At 41.0% G+C, this 19,503-nt stretch overlaps 1 protein-coding gene across 2 annotated transcripts in view; it reads right to left on the reverse strand.

Moving 5' to 3' along the window:
• Positions 1-19,503, reverse strand: part of ZNF488 (zinc finger protein 488) — a 77,892-nt gene that overhangs the window by 38,136 nt on the left and 20,253 nt on the right. The window contains exon 1 of one of the 2 annotated variants that reach the window (XM_074285246.1): positions 1,130-1,523. The exons of the other annotated variant lie outside the window; for it this stretch is intronic. The gene's annotated coding sequence lies outside the window, so the exon portion shown is untranslated. Of the gene's footprint in view, positions 1-1,129; positions 1,524-19,503 lie in introns of those variants that run through there. 2 annotated transcript variants of the gene reach the window in all.

Genomic DNA, 19,503 nt, shown 5'->3' on the forward strand with positions numbered 1-19,503 from the left:
CAGATTCTAAGTCAATATTTCATCCATTAGGCTGGTTAGGTACACAGTTTCCCAGACATCAAACCAACCTACCTTCCTCATTCCCTCTGGATCAGCTCTAGTTTGTTAATACTTCTCTTACAATTGGTGTCTAGAAATGAACTTGTAAAGTGTTCACCAATCTTCCCTTGGCTTTCTGGAAGCATCCCCCCCTCCTTTTACTTAGTTTTAAAACACAGTTAAGTTTTGTTCATTGATAGTTAATAAGTTCTAACTTTCCTGTCTGGACTTTTTAAGTGTTTGCTATCTCCACCAGGCCTATATTTAAAAAATCATTTTTTTTTTCACAACAAAAGAACAGATGGATAAGTTTACAAAGGTGATTTCATCATCATTAACTTTTTTTGTAAACATTCATGATTCTGAATTAGCCTGACAGCTAATTTCTGGGAGAGAGCGAGCACTGAGTAGCTTTTTGATTCACCTACACATTCTCCCAATGCGCCTTTCATAATTCCATAAGCCTAAATTCCCCCAGGAAATAGTTTTTTTTCTCCCCTTCCTTATTCTATGCTTTCCCTCCTGCCTCTTCTTCCCTTCTGGTCTCTGTGCCCAGGACAATTTACATAAACTAGAAACCCCTGAAGATTCACCAAAAGATCCTACCCCCTCACCCCACAATGCAGCACTGAGTCTTTCTCCATTCACCTTCCAGGCTCTCTCCCAGTCCTGCACCAGGTCCTTGACCTCTGCTGACCCTCCAGGGGCGATTTGCCCAAAGAAGGCAAGGGAAGGGAATCCAGTCCTGGGGGGATGCCGTGGCCAAGCCAGGGGTCTAGCCTGACTAAGCCATGTTGGTTTGTAGGGTCTGGGAGTCTATGGCTCTACTAGCGGTCCTTGGAGCTGACCTGGCGTATGACCGTCCCTCGCCAGCTCCCCAGGTATGTTGAAACTGAAACCAAACAGGGAGGGTCAGTGTCCGGTTTCCTCCAGGCATTTCTCCGCAGCATCTCTAGCTTGAAGGTTCAGCTTTCGCCCACCTGCTCGCTCCCTGGGGTCGCTGGCTACCTCTGTCCCTCCCGGGTTTCCCAGTCTGTCGCCTCAGTGCCCTGAGGAAGCAAGGGGCCAGCCCTTTCTGGCCCAGCCTTACCGTTAGTGACGCTGCCTCAGCTGCTACAGCTCGTCTTCAAGTCAGCCGAGGTCCCTGAAGTAGCACAGGTGGCCCGGACCCTTAAAGGCTCATCCCGGAGCCTTTGCTCTCTAGAGAGCCGGTGAGAAAGGGATGGAGAGAGACCCGGGGATTGCGCGCAGACTTGGATGCCCCCTCCGGCCAGAGCCCCTGTCTGAAGGCAGAGGAGAGAAGGGAATCGAGGTGTTGGAGGGGCTACCGTGGAAGTGCAAGTCCTGATCGGAGGGAGTGGGCTTCAAGGGGCTCCCAAAATGCTTGCGTGCGTTCCTGCTGCTGGGGAGGAAAAGTGGCCACAGTCTCTGACTCCCGAGTCGGCGCGCACCAGGAGCCAGTGAGGCGTGAGACGAGGGCAGGTCCGTTCCCTGCCTGCCTGACAGCCTTTGCCTGGGCTCCCTCTCCTCCCCCTCCCTCTTGCTCCCCACTTTTCCTCCCGCCTTTCTTTCCCTCCTCCCGCCTCCCCCGCATTCCACCCCTGCCTGGAGCTTCTTCTTTCGCCTCGCCAATCCTATTCATTCAGTGCCTTCCGTGCTCCCGATCCCCATCCCTTCTGTCCTCTCCTCTCACGCCCCTGCCCTGCCCTCTGCCTCTTTTCTTTCCTTACAGTTCCTTCTCCCATTTTGGGGGGCTATTGTGTCCCTGCTTCCACGCTAGCCCCATCTCGCTTTTCAATTTCCTTGCCGCTTTTGAGTCTAAACGGTGCGCTCCTTGGATCGAGTTGCTCCATTTCCCTCACTCCCAATCCCCCAGTTCCCGAAGCCGTCCACTCTGCATCTCGCTTCATTTCTCTCTTCTTTTCCTCCTGACTCTTCTTTCCTTGTTTTTCGTATTCTCCATCTTTGCTACTATCTCAATACTTCCGGCGCTTGATTTCCATACACCCTTATCTTAGCTAAGTCTTCCCTTATTTCAACCCCTCCGCATCGTGTGCATCCCCTCGGAGGAGTCTACTCTCTTTCCCCAAAGCTGTTTGTACCTCTCCTCTAGGACCTCTCCTGAATCCTGGCCAGCTGGCTATCCCAAGAGGGGACATTCTGGACTATTTTTCTCATCTACATACCCCCTATATGTTCTGCCTCAGCTTACACACAACTGCTTTTCAGGGCAACACCTGCTTTCTGTGGCCCAATCTCTTTTCAAATCCTGTTTAATTTTACAGATATGCTTTCTCTATTTCTACGATGTTCTTTCATTATCATTTACCCTCCAATTATATTTCTGGTTGTCCCTCTGCCCAATTTGACTAGATTCTCTGGAATTCCATTTCTTTACCTTTTCTGTCCCCAATATACAATAATTGTAGTCTTCTCCTCCTCCTCCTCCTCCTTCTCTTCCTCCTCCTCCTCCTCCTCTTCTTCTTCTCCTTGCTCTTCTTCCTCTTCCTCCTTCTTATTCTCCTCCTCCTCTTCCTCCTCCTTCTTCTCCTCCTCCTCTTCCTCCTTCTTCTTCTCTTCCTCCTCTTCCTCCTTCTTATTCTCCTCCTCTTCCTTTTCTTCTTCTCTTCCTCCTCTTCCTCCTTATTCTCCTCCTCCTCCTTTTCTTCTTCTTCATTTTCCTATTCTTTTCCTCCTTCATCTTCCTCTTCTTCTTTTTCTTCTCTTCTCTCCCCTCCCTCATTCCTCCTTCCTGGTTTTCTGTCTCTATGTGTATTTCTTTGTCTTTCTATGTGTACATGTCTCTTTCTTTGTAGGTCTTTCTCCCCTACTGTGTCCTTATTAACACAATACTCAGTTATTAGACTTTCCCATTCTTGCTTTTTTTCCCCTTCCTCCTTCATCACTCAACAGTCCTAAATGAAGATTTCCCTTGATACTTTCAATCTTTATTTCAACCATGGAGCTAGCCTAATCCTAGATTTTGTAAGATCTAATTGGGAATACTAGGTAGAATCTCCTGATCAATAAAATAATTACTCTTGCTGCTACCTGAAGTTCCTTTATTTGGAGAAAAATTCTTTCATTCCATAAAGTTAAATAAAGTGAGATGCTTTGTGGGAAATAAGACATCATATCAGAAGACAAAAATAACTGATAACAGATTTTTCTTAAGAACACATTTTGGTTGGCAGAACAAATTGCCCCCTCCCATCACCATCCCTGGGGTGGGATGGAAGAAAGAAAAAGAGAAAACTGAAAATAGACATACTATAGTACTTCAAATTTTCCCCAGAATCAGTCATTTGTATGTTTTCCCTTTATTTAGGACAGCTTTCTTTTTTCATTATTTTTATATAGTTTAAATATATATGTATATAGTTTTCAATATTTACCCTTTCAAAACCTTGTGTTCTAATTTTTTTCTCCCTCCTTTCCCCTCACCCCCTTCTCTAGTAATCTAAGTAATCCAATATATGACAAACATATGCAATTTCTCTATACATATTTCCACAATTATCTTGCTGCACAAGAAAAAGCAGATCAAAAAGGGAAAAAAATGAGAAAGAAAACAAAATGCAAGCAAACAACAAACAAAGAAGCTGAAAATACTATGTTGTAGTTCACATTCAGTCCCTACAGTCCTTTTACTGTGTTTAGATGGCTCTCTCAATCACAAGGCCATTGGAACTGGCCTGAATCACATCATTGTTGTAAAGAATTAAGTCCAACAAAACTGATTATCACATAATCTTCTTGTTGCTGTGTACAATGATCTCTTGATTCTACTCACTTTGCTCAGCATCAGTTCATGTAAGTCTCTCCAGGCCTTTCTGAAATCATCCTGCTGATCGTTTCTTATAGAACAATAATATTCCATTTATATTCATATACCATAACTTATTCAGCCATTCTTCAACTGATAAGTATCCACTCAGTTTTCAGTTTCTTGCCACTACAAAAAGAGATGCTACAAACATTTTTTGCCCATATGAGTCCTTTTCCCTTTTTTATGATCTCTTTGAGACATAGGCCCAGTAGAGACACTGCTGGATCAAAGAGTATACAATTTTGATAGCTTTTTGAGCATAGTGCCATATGGCTCTTCAGAATGGTTGGATCAGTCCACACCTCCATGAATTGGGTGTATTGGATGTAACACACCAATGTATTAGTGTTCCAGTTTTCCCACATTCCCTCCAATATTCATCATTCTTTCCTGATATCTTATCTGATAGATGTGTAGTGGTACTTAAGAATTCAGATATCGTCCTTAAAGTCATTTTTTCCTCCCTTCTTCTCACCCCTAGTCATTTTTTTGTCCTCCAATATTATCCAACATTTCTGTTGCTTGCTCCAAATCTAATTTATAAGTCTCCTTCCAATGATGTTTTTCTTCATGGCCATTCTATTCAGGCCCCTTTCATCTCACTTTCTCTTAGGTGAGTACCCTCAATTCCCTTCTTTCTGAGAGTACTTCTATTCCCTTACCTCCTTACCTTTCTCTTCAGCCATCTGAACTCCCCATTTTCCCTATCCAAGGAGTGAAAGGATAACTTCCATAGGTTTTATTGTCATTTCTATGCAGAGAACTCACACATATCTACATATTGTTGTCTGAATTTCTCCTCTGAGCTCCAGTCTCACATCATCAACTGAATTCACTATAGGAATCTTAAATTCAGTATGTCCAAAATTGAGCTCATCAACTTTCCCCAGCCCCTACCTATTTCCTATTTCTGTAAAGAGTACCATCACTTTTCCAGTCATCCTGGTTTGCAATTTTGTTCTAATCCTTAAATCCTTATTATTCTGCCTTTTCCACTCTTTATCCAATAATTTTTACAGATTTTGTTTTTTTAAATAAAATCTTCATCAATATTTCTTATATAGTTCTTTTTCTCCACTCACTCAGCAACTATCTTAGTACAAACCCTTAACACTTTTGCACTAGTCTTGTAATCGGTCTGCTTGCCTCAAGTCTCTCCCCTCTTTCATTTGTCTTTCACATATATGCTAAGGTAATTTTGATCATGTATTTTACTCTGCCACTCAATAAACTTTTGTCAAAATAGTTATTAGCACAACTCAGAACTAAAAAGTTCACATTCAGTCTTGGAGAGTAAGTGCAAGGCAATTCAAACTATTGATGAATCTTTTTTTTGTTAATAAGTCTGGATTTTGTTCACTGCCAAATAAATGGAATCTTGAAACAAAACCATAAGTAGGATAGGATGATCTGTGCTTTGTCCTAAGGTGCATACAACCTTGTGGGAACACATTTCTTTCTTGAGGCAGTCCTGAGACTATAATCACATTGCCTGCACCCACAGTGTTCACTTTCTCTATCCATCTCTACAGAATCTAGGCTGTCGCATTTCCCAAAGTGATTTCTTCTATGATGGGATTATTCTCTGTACCTTCAAAACCCCTGCTACAGCTTATCCTCTTCAGATTGTCTTCCTCAAAGCTTCCCCTGACCTTGGTTACAACTCCAACTCTGAGACTTAGTAAGTAATCATAATAAGCTTAATTAATATCCTGTTCTAAACTTCCACTGAGCTATCATCATAAAACTGTGATTTAGGACAAAAAAATTTGCATGAAATAGAGTTAGATCAGAGTGACTTCCTTTCACATAAATTCACTAAGAGACTACATCACTCAATTCATCCTGCTGAACACAGGACAGAGGATATGGCTCATAGTGTAACATTTCCTGCTTGGAGTTAACCTAGGAAACAGCATTTTGGGAGCTCCTCTGATTTATGGTTTCTGAATGGGAGGTAGAAGGAAATTAGGCTGGAGGGTTTGAAATAATACACCAGAACTTTGGAACACAAGCAAGTATTGTCATCTCTGACGCTGTCCTCTTGGAAAGAAGGCTATCCATTTATTGCTGGTGCTATAGCTTTTGTTTTGTAGTTAAATTTTAAAAATAAGATAAAAAATAATGGGATTTATGTTGATTACTTGCTAGATAGATATCAAGTGTGACTATGAAATGAGCACCGAATACATTGTTGCAAGTCAACTATTTATGGGGGCACTCTGAAAGCAGAAGAAAAGATCCAAGAGTGGGTACTAAGGGACAGTGCAAGTAGATTGTATTAACTGTAATGATTCCCCTGGTTTCCTTCTTCCAAAGCAGCAAGTCATTGCACTTGGAATCATAAAGACCTTGGCTTAAAATCCCATCTCAGAAATTTAGCTGCGCAACTGTGGCTGAATAATTTAATAGCTTTGTGCCTCAGTCTCCTGATCTATTAAATGAGGAAGCTGAATAGTTGTTTCCAAGGTTGCTGACATCTCTAAATTTGTTATCCTATGACTGTAACAGATTTATTCAGCTGTTCTCTGATCTTTAAACACAGACCTTGTTTCTAGTTTGTTCTGTTCTCCAAACAAAATAACAGGCTACACACAGATCCTTTATTCTCTTCAAATTAGCTTTACTATAAATTCTAAAGCCTTTTCCAGTTCTAAATCTATGAAAATATGATTCCCAATTGAACTGGGAATCCCCATATGTTATAGAATATTGCTTGTAGCCTTTATTTCCAAACGTTGTCTCCATTTTTAAAGAAAAGCTATACTTAAAAGTTGTCTGTATCTGGGTTGTTTCTGTTCACTAGTCATGCCATTCCCGCATTTTTTGTGCTCTCTCTCTCTCTCTCTCTCTCTCTCTCTCTCTCTCTCTCTCTCTCTCTCTCTCTCTCTCTCTCTCTCTCTCTCTCTCTCTCTCTCTCTCTCTCTCTCTCTCTCTCTCTCTCACCTACACACCCACACACACAAACTTTGTCTTGTCTTTTTCCTTCTCATCCCTCCTCTTCCTTTTCTCTCTTCTCCTCTTTCTCTTCCCACTCCTCTTTCTCCCCTCCCTTTCTCCTTCTCCCCTCTCTGATTTTCTCTCCATTTCAATCATTTGTTTTATAGAACTTTTCTTTATTTTTCTATCATACAATATTTTAATATTCCCATTTTCTTTTGATGTCTGATCAATTTTAAGTTGGTCATTTTAACTTCAAGGATTTTAAACCCTGTTCTCAGTGTTCCTGTTATAGCCTAACCTAGTAATTAAACAAATGTATTCCATCTGGTTCTTGGAATCATCGGATGTTAATGCTGGAAGGGATTTTGGAGATCTTATAGGCCAACCCCCTCATTTTACAGATGGGGAAACTTACTTGAACTGTTCATTTTCATTTGCTAATCTAGGCTTACATTTCAACTGGTCTTTTGTAATCAAATTTGGTAAAGTTTTCCTCTTCCTTCTCTGCCTTGTGTCTTGCTCTCTCACCAGTGCTTTCATGTCTCCAATAAGACCGTTATGATCTGAAAGCTTTTTTTTTAATTTTCAGTTGCATGAGCAACAAACTTTGGTATTTCTTTCTCCATCTGGCTAAGCTTCTGACTCTCCAGTTTTTATCAACAAAAATATCACTAGCCTCCTTCTTAGCCTGGAACTTCTTTTCTCCTAATGATGAGTTACTTCCACGGCATCTATTCTGGTACCCAGACCAGTCACGCTTCATTCCCTACTAGATAGTGTTTCTGATGCTCTAGTCTTTGCCACCATGTCCCAGGAATGCACCTTCGCCCTTTTCAGCTCCCCTTTATGTATTGACTTCTTGAATTAATGGAAGCTCTTTGACAGGAGGACTTTCTTACCCCTGTATTTATGTCCCCCCAAATTAGAAAAGTACCTGGCTCACAGTAAGTGTCTACTATATACTTATTGTCTTCCTGCTGGCTTATCATGGCTTGGGTAATGCTCAGGATAATCCCCACCACCACCAGAGGAAGAGATATTGAAGACAAGCCTGGTAAGGGATTGTATTCCTTGCTTCCAAGAACTAACCTAGCTAAGTTTTAAAAAAAGGGGGTCTTTGCCAGATTGCCTCCCAGCAAAGGGTGAAAGCATTTTTTAGCCAGAGAAACTCATTAAAATACATATGAAGAGGTTTCATTCTGTATCAGGAAAGGAAGTATTCCCTTAGATCTTCAGAACAACAACAATAAGAATAACTGTCATTTATAAAGTACTTTAAGATTAACAAAGCATTTTACACCTATGATCTTATTTGACCTACACAACAATCCCATGAGGTAGACATTATGAATATAGCTTATTTCCATTTTACAGATGAGGAAACTGAAACTCAGAGATTTCTCATGGTCACACAGCTGGTATATATTAAAGATGGGACACAGACCCAGGTTTTAGCTAAGTTAAGATATCAAACTCTTAAGATACTGCACCCTACTGACTCAAAGTTAGAACAATGTCCTAAAATTGAGCAAGGGGAAATTTTAAAACTCAATGCTAAATAAATTCCCATAGCATCCACCTTTTTAATCTGTTATTCATAATCCCAATGGAAGTAACTAGATGTGGGGATCATGAAATTATGGTTTATTATCAGCAAATGCTTGATTTATATACCTATATGCCCCAGGCCACCTAAAACTTTCTTGGTCATGAGTATGAAAAGTTTAAGAAGCCCTGCCATAGCAGATAGCAAAGAACTTGGAGTCAAGAAACCTGAGTTCAAATCCTTCTTCAGATACTAGGTGGATAACCCAGAATAAATCATTTTAAATAGACTGCAGCTTCCTTATTTGTAAAACTGGAAGAAGGGGAACTAGATGAGAACCTCTAGATCCATGATCTTACAGTTTGTTCTAGGTGTCAAAAATTTCATAGGGATCCTTTAAAAAAAAGAAAGAAAGAAATCAGCAATAATGTGCAATAATATTTGATATAATTATGTCTGTATAATATCTTATAATAATTATTATTGATGATGATGATTATATGATTATTGGGGTATGTATTCTTCATATATTTGAGGGATGATTTAAATTTAATTTTAAATTCTTATACACAAATCTTATCTCCAGGAAATATAGTGCATCTTTTTTTTGCTTAGTCTTCCCACAAATTGAAACTCTCGTTTAGTTTTTGCCTTTGGAAAAAAAGAAGGGGATCTCAGTTAAGCTGAGTCACTCATTTGCAGCAACTAGAGCATGCCTAGAAATCAGTAGAAAGGGGAGGGACAAGTACACTCAACATTTCTTGAAGTTCTAGCAGGCAACCTCTTGTAAAATTACCTCAATTTCTTGAATGACCCAAAGTTTTAAATGGGAGAGACACTGAGGCTACAGCTTCGGCATTCTGGTCTATACCCAGATTTACCTTTGCCCCCACATTCTCTATTAGAGGCTGGTTGGTTGGGATTAACAAAGCAAACTTTTTAAAGATACAAATAATACATACGATTGTTTAGGTCTTAGAAATGTCTTCCATCCAACAACCTTATGAAGCAAAGGACTTTGAAAACATTCAAAAATGCTATAGAAACATAAGTTATTAATAAGTAGTAAAAATATTGGTATCCTCATCTGTAAGAAGAAGAAGCTGAAGTTTACAAAGGTTAAGTGACTTGTCCAATAACACACTGCCAAGATTTAAATTCAAGTCTTCTTACTCTAATTCTAGTATATTTCAGCTGTCATGGTTACCTGATAAACCTAGGAACCAGATTGTTACTCATACTATTGGAAAACATTATATTTGTTGAATTGTTCTATTTTTTCCCCCTCCAAACCCATTGAGACACTCAATAGTTTTGTGACTTTGTAAGTAAATTTAAGTTACTTAACCTATCTGTGCTCCTGAAAAAAATTGGAGGTTTTGGTGTTCCAGGAAAGGGATGATAAAGGCTTGAATTAGAACCATGGTAATGAAAGTAGAAAGAAAGGAGTACATTAAAGCGATATTGTAAAAGTCAAATGAATAAGACTTGGTATCATTGGGGGATGTGTTGAAGGAGGGATAGCATGTTTTGGCAGAAAATAATCTGTTATATAGGAACTGTAGCATATAAATACATCCCCAAATGGAAACCAATTATGCCATATATATATATATATTTATATATTTACATAGATATATGTGTGTGTGTGTGTGTGTGACCTAAAATAAATATGGATCTTCTTTTATGGTTTTCCCAAAATTAGGTAGTGAGAACATCCAGTCTAATACACACACACACACACACACACACACACACACACACACACACACATTTAATCTCTGGCTCCTTAAAGATCTCTGGGACCTCAGGGCCTGCAGCTCTTCTCCAGCCAAGCTGATGACAAGATTGCCTTTTTCCCTCTGACACCTCTGAGCTCAAGGCCCAGCCTCAGCCTGCATAGCTAGGCTGCCCCTGTGCAGGGAGATGGATGCTCTCCCAGCAGTCAGAGTACTGAACCAGAGTCAGGGATCCACATCCACGTTCCTGTCACCTCTGCCAGTCCACACAGCATTTGATGGCTGTCGTTCCACATAAGTGTGCTTAACGCCTGGTCGAAAATGCTTGTGAGCATGTTGACAAATGAAATAAGTGAAGGTATTTGATTAATGTCCCAGCGATCTGAATACTGGCTTGCACTTAGAACAGAGATGTCAGGCCTTTACCACACTATTCCAGTGAAGCATTTCCTTTCATTGTGGGGTGTGTGTGTGCGTGTGTGTGTGTGTGTGTGTGTGTGTGTATGTGTGTGTGTGTGTGTTTTACTCAGCAACTGGATTTCTGCAAGAATCAAAGGAATGAGATGCTGTAGCACTTTACCTGTAATTCTAATAGGACAATAAGAAATAAATTTGAACCAGAATAAATTTAAACCCAATGGAAATGAACCATAAACCTGCAGATTGGGAGTACTCTACTATTTGAGGAAATGATCTGCTTCAGAGTCTAGAGATCCATATTGACTAACTCCTGGGATCTGCTATTTTTTTTTAAATTCGGGACTAGTTTGAACAGTGAGAATAGGGAAAAGGATAACAATCTCAAAATTTAGATCAAACTGGTTGCTCTCATGAACATGAGAAACATGATAATGAGCATCTTCTAATACCATCAGTCAGCTTCTCAGATCCCAGCCTTGTCATACCTGCCTTTTGGTAATGTAAAAGTTACCCAAAAGAGCTTGCAGCTTTGCATGTGACAGAACAAATGGCTTTGGGCCCTACTAACATGTGTAAGACATTAGTCTTATCACCCAATTAGTTAAGCCAACAGAACAAACAGTATATCCTTCATCCTTTTGGTGTTCACCAGAACTGGTCAAAGAGCAATAATTCTGAAGGTGGGTGGGGAGGGATGAAAGAAGGAAAGAAAGGAATCTTTTCAGTAACAAAAAACTGAAGCCAAGCATTTTCTTTGATTGTGGATGTAGGCCATAAATTACTCTTAGAAGGGGTATCTGGATTTATCATTCACTCTATCATTATACATGGGGAAAGCACTAGATTTGAATCAAAAATCCTGACTATGGCAGATAAAACCTTGAGTAAATAACAAAAAATGTCTGAATCTTAATTTCCCAAATGCACAATGACAGGATTGTATTAATTGGCCTTCTAAGACCCATTACAAATCTAATTTCCAAAGCTAAGAATAGAAACATAGACCATTTAGATTAGGAATATACAGAAAGAATGCAAGAGATGTAGTTTCATAACTAAGTAAATCCATTGCTGACAAAATCATGTTATATTTATCTTGTTATCTCAGAAGGTTGTAGACAGAGAAGGATGCATGTTGTTCAGCAGAGACCATAGAGAATAGAATGTACAGCCCCGATACCATTTTCTGTATGGGTTAAGGGAAAAAATGAAAGGAAGCCATCTCAACTGAGTGACACTATAATATTCAAAAATCATATTCTGCTGGAACTCTATCTTTCCAGAAATCAGCAAGAGTCAGGATCACTAAACGTCTTTATTCTAGATCTTTACCGTCTCCAACGCCAGGTCACGAGTGCAAGTGAGCGTGAGTTCCACCACCCAAGTTTCTCTTGCTCCTCCCACACAAGTCACTTCCCTCTCTTTGTCTCACCAGTCAAGTCAGCACAGAACAGCTGGGGAGGGTCAACCTTAAACAAGTTAATAGGGAACCGTCCAATTGGCAATTAGTCTCACGTGCTTCATCATCCAAGTGCATTGCTCAGTTCTAGCCCTTTACATCTCCCACTTTCTTTTGTTTTAGACCACAGGAGGTCGCGCCATCCCTGACCTTTCAGGGAGATGAGAACCCCAAAAAGGACGTGATCACGCCCCCCCTGACTTCTCAGGAGGGGAGATGAAAGCACTAAAAAGGAGATAATCACGCCCTCCCTGACATCTCAGGAAGGGAGATGAGAAGCACCAAAGAGAAGTGGGGATTTGCTAGCAGGTTTCTGGATTGAAGGGCCTTATTAGAGACAAGTATGCACAAACCCATCAGCATGGGAGTTATTACACAAGCACATAGCAATAACGCAGAGGCTATTAGTGGTGACTCTCCCCACAATCAGTGCAGACTCGATGTGGTGTAACAAACAGGAATTGTACATGCAAATAGTGATATAACAAACAATATAAATCAACATGGTATTGTAAGAGATTTCCAGAAGTCCTAGAAGGAGGGTATGTAGACACCAGACACACATACCCCTTCTTCAGCAACCAAGAAATAGTCCAAAACCAATCTATTGTCCATTGCTTCATTGTTAGGGAATCCAATGATCCCCACAAGTTTTTGAAATCCCACATCAGTCTTTTTATATGTTAGGGAATCCAATGATCCCCACAAGATTTTGAAGTCCAGCAACAGTCTTATGATGCCTCAGAGAATCCAATGATTCCTGAGGACTTTCAGTCCTACAACAGTCTTATGATGCCTCAGAGAATCCAATGATTCCCGAGGACTTTCAGTCCTACAACAGTCTTATGATGCCTCAGAGAATCCAATGATTCCTGAGGACTTTCAGTCCTACAATAGTCTTATGATGCCTCAGAGAATCCAATGATTCCTGAGGACTTTCAGTCCTACAATAGTCTTATGATGTCTCAGAGAATCCAATGATTCCTGAGACTTTCAAGTCCTACAATAGTCTTATGATGTCTCAGAGAATCCAATGATTTCTGAGGATTTTCAAGTCCAACAGTTTTTGATGTCCATGGGTCAAACGCCATAACTGCCAGGTTCTTTCAGTGGTGGGCACAGTCAGCAATGGAACCACCCGATGTTTCTTGGGCCTTCTCCTTCGTTTCAAGGGTCTGCTCTGTCTCTCTCCAATGGACAAGGCGAATACGGCTCGTTGGCACCCATCTGATTCCTTCTCCATCTGTAGAGATACAAGCAAACCCTCTCCCCCAAGCAGTTAACCTATCTGGTCCCTTCCATTCACCACTTTCTGGGTCTCTCCACATCACTTGGCGATTATCTAAAGACAGTGGAGCTGCTCGCACTGGACACTGCCCTTCCGGTGAGTTATAAAACCTGTCTGCTGGAGCCAGTGCATCTTTGTCAAAAATTAAAAAATTAATGGTATAGAGAACTAAATTTAGAAGTTCTCTAGGGTTACCCGTGGCTCCCCCTTTCTTTTGTTTTTGGAGGAGTGTCTTAATATCTCTGTTTCTTCTCTCTACTATTGCCTGCCCTTGAGGATTAAAGGGTATGCCCGTGGTGTGTAAAATCTTATACTGTGCACAAAAGTGTGTAAAATGTTTAGATGTATATGCAGGTCCATTGTCTGTTTTTATTGCTTGTGGCACGCCCATAATTGCAAATGCTTGTATAAGGAATTCAGTGACCACTCGGGCTGTCTCTTTTGCTGCTGGTATTGCAAATGTGAATCCTGAAAAGGTGTCTACCACGACATGGATAAAAGATAGACGACCAAAAGATTTATAATGGGTCACATCCATTTGCCAAATTTCATTAGGTCTCAAACCACGAGGATTCTTCCCTGGAGGGAGTGTAGGAGCATGGAAAGGAAGGCAAGCTGTACAGGCTTTTACTATGCACCTAGCTTCTTCTCTTGTTATTCCAAACTGCAAACGTAAAGCTCGGGCAGCCTGATGATATTTAGAATGAGACTCTTGTGCTTCTTGAAATAAAGGAGTACTGGCCAGCATGGTTAGAAGGCTATCTGCCTTTGAATTACCATCAAAAATAGGACCCGGAAGTCCACTATGGGAGTGGACATGCAAAATATAAATCTTACCCGGATGCTTTCTCACTTGCTCTTGAAGCTCTTTAAAGAGCTGATATATATTGGAGGCTACAAATTTTATTTGGGCTGTGGCAATTCTTTGTACCACACCTACTGAATAGGCTGAATCAGATATTATATTTATGTCTCCCGGATAATAAGCAAGAGCTAGAATGATTGCATACAATTCATTCTGCTGAGTGGACTGAAAAGGAGTTCTGATAACTCTCTTTATGGTTAAGTCACAAGAATACACAGCACAAATATTATGTTTGGATGCATCTGTAAAGATAGTTGGTCCTTTAAGAGGAACTTTAGAAACCTTTTCTTCAAGAATCCATTGCCAATTATGTAGCAGTCTGGTTATCTTTAATGGAGACCCGTGTGCAAAATTTGGAGCCATGGTTAATAAAATTTGCCACTCTGGGATGGTTTCGCAGCACACATTAACTTGTGCATTAGTATAAAAGGTATATATCTTGTCAGGTCTTGTCCCAGATAATTGTACTGCTCGTTTAATGGCCTTTAATAAAATTCTAGCCACAAGCACTGGGTAAGGAATAAGGCTTTGTTCTGGTTGTGCTGGGAGGTTCACCCACTCTATCACACTGTCTCCTTGATGAAGGACTGCTGTGGGGGCCTCTTGTGTAGCAAAAACTGATATTTCCAAGGGTTTTTGAGTGACTCTTTCAACCACATTGGATAAAGCCAGTTCAACTTGTCTCAAAGCCTCTTGAGCTTCTTTTGTAAGCTGGCGTGGTGAATTTAAAGCACTGTCTCCCCTTAAAATGTCATATAATGGTTGCAATTGACAGGTAGTCAAGCCTAGCACGGGACGCATCCATTGGATATCTCCTATCAATTTCTGGAAGTCATTTAAGGTGTTTAGCTTCTCTGTTCTTAAGGAGAGTTTTTGTACTGTAAGCACCTTAGGATATACTTCATATCCTAAATATTGAAAAGGAGCATGTCTTTGAATCTTTTCTGGAGCTATGTGCAATTTATAATTCCTTAGTGTTTCTATGGTTTTTTGTAGACATGCTTCTAACATTTGTTCCTCAGGTGCACATCCCAATATATCATCCATGTAATGTAATAACATTACTTTTGGAAATGCTTTTCTTACTGGACTAAGAGCAGCAGCAACATACATTTGACACATAGTAGGGCTGTTTTTCATTCCCTGTGGCAAAACTGTCCATTCATATCTTTTATAAGGCTCAGCTAAGTTAACGCTGGGCACTGAAAATGCAAATCTTTTCATATCCTCCTTATCTAGAGGGATAGAATAGAAACAATCCTTAATGTCTATAACCCACAGAGGCCATTCTCTAGGCAACTGAGTAGGAGATGGAAGTCCAGGTTGAAGAGTTCCCATAGTTTCCATCTGTTCATTTACCTTTCTTAAATCAGTCAACATCCTCCATTTTCCAGATTTCTTTTTTACAACAAATACTGGGGAATTCCAAGGACTTAGAGAAGGTTGTAAGTGTCCTTGATCAAGTTGTTCCTGTACTATATCTAGTAAGGCCTGAATTTTATTGTTATCTAAGGGCCACTGTTCTATCCACACTGGTGTATCAGTTTTCCACTGGATAGGAACAGGTGAAAGTGTTGGCAGGCCTTCAACAGCAGCCCTGCCTAAAAAACCGAAGTACTCATTTTTAACCCTAATTGTTGTAAAATGTCTCTTCCCCACAGATTGATGGGGATTTTTTCAACTATAAAAGGAGTAAAAACTCCTGTTTCACCTTCAAATACCCATCTTAAAGGGGTAGCACTAACTTCAGCTGCTATTGATCCTCCTACCCCAGACATGTAGGTGTCTGCCTTAGTCTTTGGCCAGTGACTGGGCCAGTTGGCACCTCTAATGACTGTGCGATCTGCACCTGTGTCCACCAGTCCTTCTAATGCTATGCCATTTATATAGATGGTGAGCATAGGTCGGTCAGCTGTCACAGCTGCTGTCCAGTATATTCCTGGGTTTTTCTGCTTGGAGTCCGAACATGGGTGACTGTCACCAGGTTGCTTATTAGGAGTCTGTATCAATAAGCCCGATGCTACTACTTCCCCTGGTTGATAAGTCACACATTGTCTCCCTGTGTTAGTGACTGGGATATTATCTACACATTCCCCAGTTTCCCACATCAGTGTATGAATGAACACTGTCTTATAAGTACTCTCAGGAGGTGAAATGGTCAAGCCTACTGTGCCTGGAGGCAAGGGATCCATAGGTTGGAGAGGAACAGATTTCACCTCTCCAGGGGGTATCTCAATTGTCCCAGCTGCATACAACTCTATCCTCCCTAATTGTAGTCCCTTTCTCCCATCATGTTGCTTCCTGGCTGACTGATTGTGTAATCCCTTTCTCCCCTCAGATGGCTTCCTGGCTGATTGGTCATGTCTGGGTATTGGACTTGGAGGCACTCTCTGGGTGTGGCATCGGCTGCCATCATGCCCCAAGTGTTTTTTGCTTGGGGCCCTGGAGCTGGGCCCCTCATCCCGTTTCCCTGAATCAGTCTACACTCTGAGGCCCAATGGAGTCCTCTGTTGCATTTTGGACATGGGGTTTTGGGTCTTGTTCTCCCAGCCTGTCTTCTCACTCTGTCTCTGTGCCAACATTGAGCTTTCAGATGGCCTACTTTACCGCATTGAAAGCATTGACGAGTCTCTCGGGAAACCCCTTGCCAAAAGGGATCCTGTCTCCCCATGTTGGGATCTTGGGAAGTCTGCACCATAGCCTGGCTATAAAAGGTATTTGTGCCCATTGCGGCACAGCATCTTATGATCTCCTCTAAAGGAGCATCCTTACGTAGTCCTAGTATAATCCTTCTACAAACCTCATTGGCATTGTCTCTAGCAAGTTGCCTTACCAAAGTGTCTGTTACTTCATTTTCACCATTAGCCTGTGTGACAGCTGTCTGCAAACGTGCCACAAAATCAGCAAAATGTTCATTTGGTCCCTGTACAATTTTTGTGTAGGTCTCACCCTTGTAGTTTTTACTGGGGAGAGAAGCCCATGCTTTGATAGCAGCAGCAGAAATTTGCTCAAATGCTGTTATGGAGTAATTAATCTGTACCAAAGCGTCTGCATAAGAACCTATACCCATTAGTAGGTCATAGGTGATGGAAGTATTAGCTGCATTTTGACTATTTTGTTGGGCTTGAATTCTACAGAGCTCAGTAAATTCAGAAAGCCACAACAAATTTTGTCCAGGTTCTAAGCATACTTTTGCAATGACTTTCCAGTCACTAGGGGTTAAGGTTTCATAAGCCAAATTGTGTATTAACATTTTAACATAATCTGATGTAGCCCCAAAGACAGTGCAAGATTTTTTCAGGTTTTTAAGGACATCCATATTAAAAGGAGCATATCTTCTACTCTCTTGACCTGCAGAATTACGCTGTTGAATCACGGGAAAAATTTGAAGTTTGAAATCATTATCTACTTCTTTTCCATTTTCAATTGCTTCAATAAGCCCTCTTTCTAATCTAGTTACAGGAGTGGGCAGTTGTTGGGAGGGGGGGCTCTGTGTGGGAGGAGGGGGGGGCGCTGATGAGGTCACCGCCCCTCCCACTACTCCTCCTCCCTCCGTCCCTGAAGGTGGAGTGGATGTGGGCTGATCAATAATCTGCTCTCTAGGTGGGGTTGAAATTTCTTCAGGACAATCAGAGTCTACACCCTCAGATTCCTCATTCAAATCCCCTTGCCCTCTGGCAATGTCCTGAGTTTGCCTATCTTCTATCTTTTGTTCCTCACGCTTCCTTCTCTGAGCCTTTTTAGAACTCTTCCTTCTTCTAAACTCTTCTTGATAGCTTAAGTCTAATAGAATCAAGTTGTATAGGTAAAATACCTCTGGGAAAATTTGACAATTCCCATTTTTTGAGTAAAATTCTTTTATTTCAAGTCCCACTAGCTTCCATTTATCTATACATAGTTTTTCTTCATTTAAGAACCAAGGGGACGTGCGAATCAATGAGTGTAAGAGGTTATTCATTTGTGGGATGGGAACAAGTAAACTTTTCTCATCAATTATCTTAATTATATCCTCTATAGCATTGCTAGATGAGGCAGGGGCTGGGGTTGGAGCAGGGTCAGCTGAGGCCCAAGATTTACCCAACATCTGCCCCATCTCAGTTACTAGAGATTGCTGATTTAGTCCTTAACAAGGTAAGTTCCTTATTTCTATTAGAATACTCACCTAATCTCCTGGTCACAGGGGGACTTCGGTGGAAGTAGGGTGCCAGCCCCACGTTGGGCGCCAAATGCTGGAACTCTATCTTTCCAGAAATCAGCAAGAGTCAGGATCACTAAACGTCTTTATTCTAGATCTTTACCGTCTCCAACGCCAGGTCACGAGTGCAAGTGAGCGTGAGTTCCACCACCCAAGTTTCTCTTGCTCCTCCCACACAAGTCACTTCCCTCTCTTTGTCTCACCAGTCAAGTCAGCACAGAACAGCTGGGGAGGGTCAACCTTAAACAAGTTAATAGGGAACCGTCCAATTGGCAATTAGTCTCACGTGCTTCATCATCCAAGTGCATTGCTCAGTTCTAGCCCTTTACAATATTCAATCATATTGTCCAATTGCAATATTCAAGACATATTGTCCAATTGGGAATACCATGCAAGTATTATACCTTCTCCTCTTCATTGGCCAGAGGTTAATTGTGTATCCTTGGGACAGATATTCTACAAGTTTAGCATAGCAGAAGCTTTGAGCTATCCTTACACACATTTGTGCAAGCAGGCTGAGTCCCTATAGGATGTCTCCTATGTCTCCTTAAGTCTCTAGAAGTCGCTCTGAAGGGCTCAAAGGTGGCTTTTTAATATTATACTCAGATATTATACCTACTAGGGTGCTTCATCGCTTGAACATCTATTGAAATCAATCGGCCAGTCAAATTAGCTTTTTAAAGAGTCAGTGACAAATTCTTCTTCCATTTCATACAGAGTCCAGGGGAAAGCGAGCTTTAGGGAATACATGTGGCCAAGAGGTATCTCACAGCTCCTCGTCTGCCCTTAGTTTTGGTGTAATTTCCTGGTTCTTTGTAAATCCTTGAATCTGCCCTTCATCACAGACTCCAGTCTGTCTTCATCCTCTGCACACTGTAATCTTAGGTACTTCCATCCCTCAGACATTGTGAGAATGCCAAGAGGGAAAGTCCAAATCCTCCACTGCTCAAGGAAGAGAAGAGAAATGGGACTGAGGAAGGAGAGAAAGATATAGAAATATGTTTATTTATATGTGTCTATTAATCAGCATTCAACGAGTTAGAATTTGCTGCTTGTAAACTATGTGCTAGGCATTCTGTTGAGTATTGAAATACAAATATAATGAATGAAACAATCCCTATATATAATAAGCTTATATTTTAATACAGTAGACAAAAAGAATCTATAAAAATATAAACAG

This window comes from Sminthopsis crassicaudata, chromosome 2 (genome assembly GCF_048593235.1).
Source record: "Sminthopsis crassicaudata isolate SCR6 chromosome 2, ASM4859323v1, whole genome shotgun sequence".
In the NCBI taxonomy this organism is placed as follows: domain Eukaryota; kingdom Metazoa; phylum Chordata; class Mammalia; order Dasyuromorphia; family Dasyuridae; genus Sminthopsis; species Sminthopsis crassicaudata.